The following is a 7557-nucleotide window of genomic DNA, read 5'->3' as shown; positions in this document are numbered from 1 at the left end:
TAATATGCCAGCAAACCAATGCTGGGAAAGGGGTGAAGTGCACCCCAGGCAAAACCCCCTTGCCAGGGGGTCCTTTTGAATGTATACAACTTGATTTTATTGAATTACTGCGTGTACATTGTTACAAGTACTGTCTCATTATTGTTGATGTATTTAGTAGGTGGACTGAAGCTTTTCCAACCACCAACAATAAGGCCTCAACGGTGGTGAAGTTATTGCTTACAGAGATCATACCAAGGTTTGGGGGTACCCCAACAGATAAGTTCAGACAATGGTCCCCACTTCATAGGGAGAATAAATAAGGAATTGTGCGAGGAACTTCATATCGAACAACAGTTCCATTGCACCTACCACCCTCAGCCAAGTATAGTAGAATGAGCTAATGGCACCCTGAAGAATAAATTAACTAACCTAGTATCAGAGACAGGTCTAAATTGGCTGAAGGTTCTTCCCTTAGCATTATACCACATGAGAATTACCCCCCACTCGGCCACTGGGGTGGTGGCTGCCGAAATTGTCTATGGACGTCCGGGAAGAACCCCATGGGACGCTGACACCCAGCCCCCCCACTAACATCATGGGGGATGAACTACAAAGGTATTACAGACAGCTTACATCCTCTTTAAAGTTTCTTCATTCACAGGTGGAGAGTGCCTTTAAACCACTGGAAGGACAGGATGCGGAGTTGCCTGACCTGGAAACTGGAGATTTGGTACTGATAAGAGATTTGGAATGCCCTAAATTGGGAACTCAGTGGAAAGGCCCCTCCAGATACTACTCCAAACTCCCACAGCTGTGTAAGTACAGGGCCAGGAACACTGGATTCATCTGAGTGACTGCAAACGATGGCCACCGGAAGGAAAATGATGTTTCTTAGATTTGGACTTCTTACCATTACTGGTACTCTTGCATTGGCATTAGAAGAAAATTTGTTTTACAAAGCACATATGCAACTACATGGAAATCGCACCGTTTGCTACCCCCTGGCAGAATCAGTGGAAGGTCTTTTTGTAGCCACACCAAGTTGGAGCCCCAGGTCTCTCTTAAAATACGAATATTCAGAAACAAAGTGTATTGGGCAGAAGGGAACTTACGGGAGGGTGTTGCCAGGTAAATATTTGCAAAGAACGATAACAGATCCTAGCAGCACAACTAACCACCAGTCCTTCCCCCACTGCTTCACCGGTAAAGGATAGGGTTGTGGGATAGCGATTGTACAGCACACGATATCATGTGCCACCACCACTTGTACAGAGAGAATATGTGAATTTAGGGGAGGATGGTTTAGGTATGAGTGTGCCACCACCAGGTGTATTAAATTACTTGCAGGGGAGCAATGGGTTTGTGGGGAAGGGAACGGAACCCATGTGAAATTGTCTGATGTCTCTTTGGAATGGCTAACCAGGGAAAATTATCTGAAAAATCATGGAAGGAATATTGCTGGAATCTCTTGGTATTCTCAGATGCCCAGTCCACAGCAAACGGGTAATGTAACCTGTTACTGGGCCAAGGAGAGGTACGTGTTCCTTTTCAATGGTACTTATACTACTGCCAGCCCCCACTCTGCCAGCCTGGTTTGCAATAGAAACGATTTGGCCGGTCACGGTCCCCTGTCCCCAGAAGGCTCATGTCCGACGAAGACTCGTGGCGCAGTCAGTAAGTGGAGTTCTGTGAAGAATGGAGGGATCCTGTTACAATGGCCTCCCCCCTATCGTCGTTAAGCTATGGGCTTCTGAGTACTCTCTCTCTTGGGGGGGGGGGGGGGGGGGTGTGGTTCGGCAGGAACTATAGCCACAAAAAAAAAGGAACTACCTTATTTGTGGACTGACCGTGCTAGGAAACAGTACCATAAAGGGCCTGGAGGCAGTGAACCAGGAACTGGCGGAGCTTCAACTTTATGCCCAGCAGACCCAGTATGCTGTGGACTACCAGTTGGCTCAGCAAGGAGGAGTATGTGCCATAGTAGGGGACAAATGTGTCACCAATGTTAGGAATGAGTACTACAACATTTCCCATGCCATTCAGGACATTCAGAAGCAAGTAGATAGATAGCTTTAGGCAGGGACTTGCAGGAGGGGTGGTTTGGGTGGGGTGGCTACTAGGAGGATCATGGACATTATACCTGCTGCATGGAGCAGTAGGGCTAATCGTTATTATAGTAGGCTGTGTGGTGCTGGCCTGTTTAAATACCTGTTGCAAGGTCTTTATTAATAAGCTCTTGGCCCTGTTCTCAGCGCCTCTCTAGTTTATCATGATATGATAACAGGAGGGAATGAGGAAGTGAAGGGTTAAGAAATTGTGACTGTACATATAACTAACGAAAAAATACCACGCAGGCAAACCCCTGACTCAGGATGAGGTGGTAATTACTGTGTTCAGCACTTGATTGCCAGCCAATTATACTAAACAATAAGGGTGATGGTTGTATTAAACAGTAGGTGTGAGGTTTGTCCAAAACAATGAGTGTGATACCTGTCTTTGAATCTCTTGATTGTAAATCAATTATACTGAACAATGAAGGCGATGTCTGTCTTTGAATTTCAGGAGCCTGATCGAAACTTGTGGAGCCACATTCATTAAGTGTGTGTGACCAGGACGGTATAAATTGATGTCTGCCCCTCTGTATTGTGCAGACCTCTGATAAAGACTCTACATGAGAGGCAGGAGAATTCTTCCTGGCAGTATACTGCTAATAAACGTGGTTTAGCAGAATTAATCTGTGGCACAGTGTGATTTTTGCAGCTGTCACAAAATCAGCAACAAAAGAAACACACTGAGCATGATTCAGTGTTAAAAACTATTTTATTAATCACTACTATTGATAATACGTAAAATAAAAGTAAAAATGTTAGTATGTTAGAATTCAAGAATGTTAAACCTCGAACGTTAACCCCAAACTAAACTCGTCGTGTGTGTGTGTGACAAAGTCCAAAACTCCCAGTTCCTGAATGGTTCTTAAAGTTCAGTTCCGCAAGCCATAAGGTGAAACATGAGCAAGGGCTTCTTCAACAACTACCGTTGTCTGAAGATAAGATGTAGATGTAGAAAAACATAGAGAGAGTACATACGAAATCCAAATGTTCCACGATGGAACCCAAACGACACTTCAGTGTTTACTCGGTAGTGACTTCCTCACCCCGAAAAGCATCCGAAATACCTGTTTCCTTCTACAGGTCAGCAACAAAGTGAACTCCACCGGATTACTTCCAACTTCCATACATGGATTTCAGTGGCAAACACAGTTATTGTTTCTCATCCATCGATAGAGAAAACAAGCAGGCTGGTGTCTCTCCCTTCTCTCTCTCTCTCCTTCTTCTTCTAACTTCTTCAACAACGTCATTACGTCCTTTATCTTCTATTGACGTAAGCACGCCCCACACACACATACACACACACTCTCTAAAAGGGACTTTCACTGAGTCCGTAACACCTCCCACCTAAAAAAAAATTTTCCCAAGAAAATTTTAACCGCGCATACAGTTAGTAATGTTAATAATTATCATGCTACACAACTACAGACTATCAGATTAGTACAGATACATGTTTCCCATTTAACATCGGGAAAGACAATCAGCAATCACATTATCTTTGCCTTTAATGTGAGTTATCATGAGATCAAACTCTTGCAAAATTAAACTCCAGTTTAACAGCCTTCTGTTCTTGTTTTTGACTCGGCTCAGAAACACCAATGGGTTATGATCTGTATACACAGTCAATGGTTTCTGAGCGGTGCAAACATATACACTGAAATGTTGCAAGGCTAAAACAAGCGACAGTAATTCTTTCTCTATGGTGGAATAATTCTTTTGATGCTCATTAAATTTCTTTGAAAAGTAAGCTACAGGATGGTCAATATCATCAAGGTCACCCTTCTGCAACAACACAGCTCCTGCAGCTTCATCACTGGCATCTACTGCTAATGAAAATGGCTTTTCAAAGTCAGGTGTTCTGAGCACAGGATGGTAGCATAAAATGGCTTTCAGCTTCTCAAATGCTTCTTGACAAGAATCTGTCCAAACAAACTTTACTCCCTTCTTCAGAAGATTAGTTAGGGGAAGAGCAATATCAGCAAAATTTTTACAAAATTTTCGGTAATATCCAACCATTCCCAAAAATCTTCTAACAGTCCTCGTACCTGTGGGAATAGGGAACTCAGATATTGCTTGAACTTTTGCCTGAACAGGAGCTTGCTTGCCTTGACCTACAACATAACCAAGATACGTCACAGTGGCATGGCCAAATTCACTTTTAGCCAAGTTAACTGTAAGGTTAGCCTTGGAAAGTCTTTCAAACAACCTTTCTAACGCAGAGATGTGATCTTCCCAAGTATCATTCCCAGTCACTAAGTCGTCAATGTAGGCATCTGTATGTTTTAACCCATGAATCACTGAATTAATCATTCTTTGAAATGTTGCCGGAGCATTTTTCATTCCAAATGGTAAAACATTGTATTCATACAATCCAGAAGGGGTTACAAAGGCTGAAATCTCCCTTCCTCTATCTGTTAATGGAACACACCAGTACCCTTTTAATAGGTCAATCTTTGTAAGAAATTTTGCCTTTCCCACTCTGTCTATGCAATCATCCACCCTAGGAATAGGGTAAGCATCCGACTTTGTTACAGCATTCACTTTCCTGTAATCTGTGCAAAATCTAACAGTTCCATCAGGTTTAGGTACAATAACACAGGGCGAACTCCAATTTGAAGTAGAATGTCTAATAATATCATTTTCCAACATGTATTTTATTTCCTGATCAACAAGTTTACTTTTTTCCACATTCATTCGATATGGGTGTTGTTTGATTGGTTTTGCATCCCCAACATCAACATCATGGGTAATTATCGATGTTCTGTTTGGAACATCTGGGAACAGATTTTTAAATTTTAAAATTAATTCTCTCATCTGTTGTTTTTGTGAAACTTGTAAATGGTCCAACTTCGTTTCAAGGTTCTCCAGGATATTTTGGTTTTTCAGTTTCGATGGAACAATATTTGGTCTAAATTGGCCTTCCTCAACATCAACATCAGGCATTCTAGAAACAACCTTTACATCATCCACCAAGGCCACAACTGAATCCCTCTCATAATAAGGTTTTAGCATGTTTACATGACAGAGTTGTGTTTTCTTGCGTCTATCTGGTGTTTTGATTATATATGTTAGATCAGTCACTCGAGATTCAATAACATAGGGTCCAGAAAAACGAGCTTGCAAGGGATTATTTTGGCTAGGGAAAAATACCAACACCTTTTGCCCCACTGCGAATGTCCTAGGCCGAGCACGTCTATCAAAATATGTCTTCATTCTTATCTGGCTTGTTTTCAAATTCTCTCTCGCTAGCTGGCAGACTCTCTCCAACCGAGTTTTAAATTTTTGGACATAGTCCAACAGACTCAAGTGAACTTCCTCATTAACCCATTGCTCTCTCAACAACTCCAAAGGTCCTCTCACCCGATGTCCAAACACAAGCTCAAACGGACTAAATCCTATTGACTCCTGGATCGATTCTCTAACGGCAAACAAAAGTAAATGGATACCTTCGTCCCAATCCTTGGTGTTTTCAAAGCAATAAGTCTTCAGCATATTTTTGAGAGTAGAATGAAATCTCTCCAGAGCTCCTTGAGATTCTGGGTGATATGCAGATGATACAATCTGCTTTGCTCCCAGCTTATAGACTATTTGTTGAAAAATTTTTGACATAAAATTACTACCTTGATCAGATTGGATTTCTTTTGGCAAACCAAACAAGGTAAAAAATTTTACAAGAGCCTTTGACACCGTCTTGGCCTTAATATTTCTAAGGGATATTGCCTCTGGAAATCTAGAAGTGGCACACATGATGGTTAACAAATACTGATTTCCAGTCTTAGACTTTGGTAAGGGGCCAACACAGTCCACAATCACCTTCGAAAAGGGCTCCTCAAAAGCAGGAATTGGTTTCAATGGAGCCACAGGGGGTTTTTGATTTGGTTTACCTACCATCTGACATGTGTGGCAGGTTCGACAAAACATCACCACATCTTTTCTCAAACCCGGCCAATAGAATTGTTTCAAGATCTTCCCTACAGTTTTATTCACACCAAAATGACCACCCAAAGGCATACTATGGGCCAGGTTTAAAATCTCATCCCTATAAACTTTTGGAACAACAACCTGATGAATAACTTCCCATTCCTCAGTAACAGGAACATGAGGAGGTCTCCATTTCCTCATTAACACTCCATTTTTGACATAGTATCCAGTTGGCACTTTTTCAATCTCCTCACATGAGAGTGCTTTTTCTTTCAATTCTGTCAACTCAGGGTCCTTTGTCTGTTCCACCATAAAATCCTTCCTGGACAAAGACAAATCTTTAAATTCAGGCTCACTATAAGGATGTTGATCCTCCAGTGAAGACAGAAAAGTCTCAGATAAGGCATCATAATTTTCTTCCTGTTTAGGACTGTCACAAGGAACTACATCAGACTGCACCGGACTGTCTGTCTTGGCTAATTCTCTAGCTCTAGCTCGAGTCACCGCACATGATGGGTAAACATCTGGATCATCCTCAGACTCATCAATCCTTGGTTTGGTTGTTAACCGTACCACAGGATCACTTTCTCCATCTGCAAGGTCATTTCCCAATAACAAAGAAACTCCTTCCACTGGCAAACTAGGTCTTATCCCTATCTCGACTGGTCCTTCTACGAACTTTGACTTTAAAATCACCCTGTGAAAAGGGACAGACATGGTCTCACCTGTAACGCCTCGTACTAGATTTACTTCACCAGTGTCACTTTCTTCACCAAAATTTAAAACACTGTCCAGCAAGAGAGATTGACTAGCCCCAGTATCTCTAAGAATTTTCACTGGCACCTGGGGTGACTCATCATTCAGTGAAACAAAACCCTCTGATACATACGAACGGAATTCTTTTCTCACCTCCTCCAACTTTTCCGCTTTTCCCTCTTGCAAGGACTGATCTTTAACAGCATCTCCTAAACCTTTTTGATTTTTAATTGCCTGAAAGCAAGCATTGGGCCCAGCTTCCTTCTTTTTCTTCAAAAGGGCACAATTAGATATCACGTGGCCAGGTTTCCTACAGTAATAACAAGTACGCTCAACAGGTTTCTCCAGCCCTGGCTTCTTTTCATCCTTTCCTTTTTTTGATTACCTCCCAACTTAATCTCCAGTTTCCCTGGATTGTCTTTGTAACTCCTTTGAAAGGTTTTAGGTTGTCCCCATTTGGATTTATGGGTTAAAGCATAATCATCTGCCAACCTAGCAGTTTCTTGTAAAGTTTCCACTGCCTTTTCATTTAAATATGTTGTTAATTCAGCTGGAACACATCTTTTAAAGTCTTCCACTAGTATCAATTCTGTCAATTTATCATAATCCCCATCTACATTTTTAGCCAGGCACCATCGTTCAAAACATATTCTCTTTCCATTGGCAAATTCCATATAAGTCTGATCTGCAGATTTCCTCAAGTCTCTGAATTTTTGTCTATAAGCCTCAGGGACCAATTCATAGGCCTTCAATATAGCTTGTTTTACCTTGGTATAATCAGCTGCATCCT

Source organism: Pristis pectinata, chromosome 12 (genome assembly GCF_009764475.1).
Source record: "Pristis pectinata isolate sPriPec2 chromosome 12, sPriPec2.1.pri, whole genome shotgun sequence".
Taxonomy (NCBI): domain Eukaryota; kingdom Metazoa; phylum Chordata; class Chondrichthyes; order Rhinopristiformes; family Pristidae; genus Pristis; species Pristis pectinata.
The sequence above is the reverse complement of the archived record's forward strand: the minus strand, read 5'-3'. Positions refer to the sequence as shown.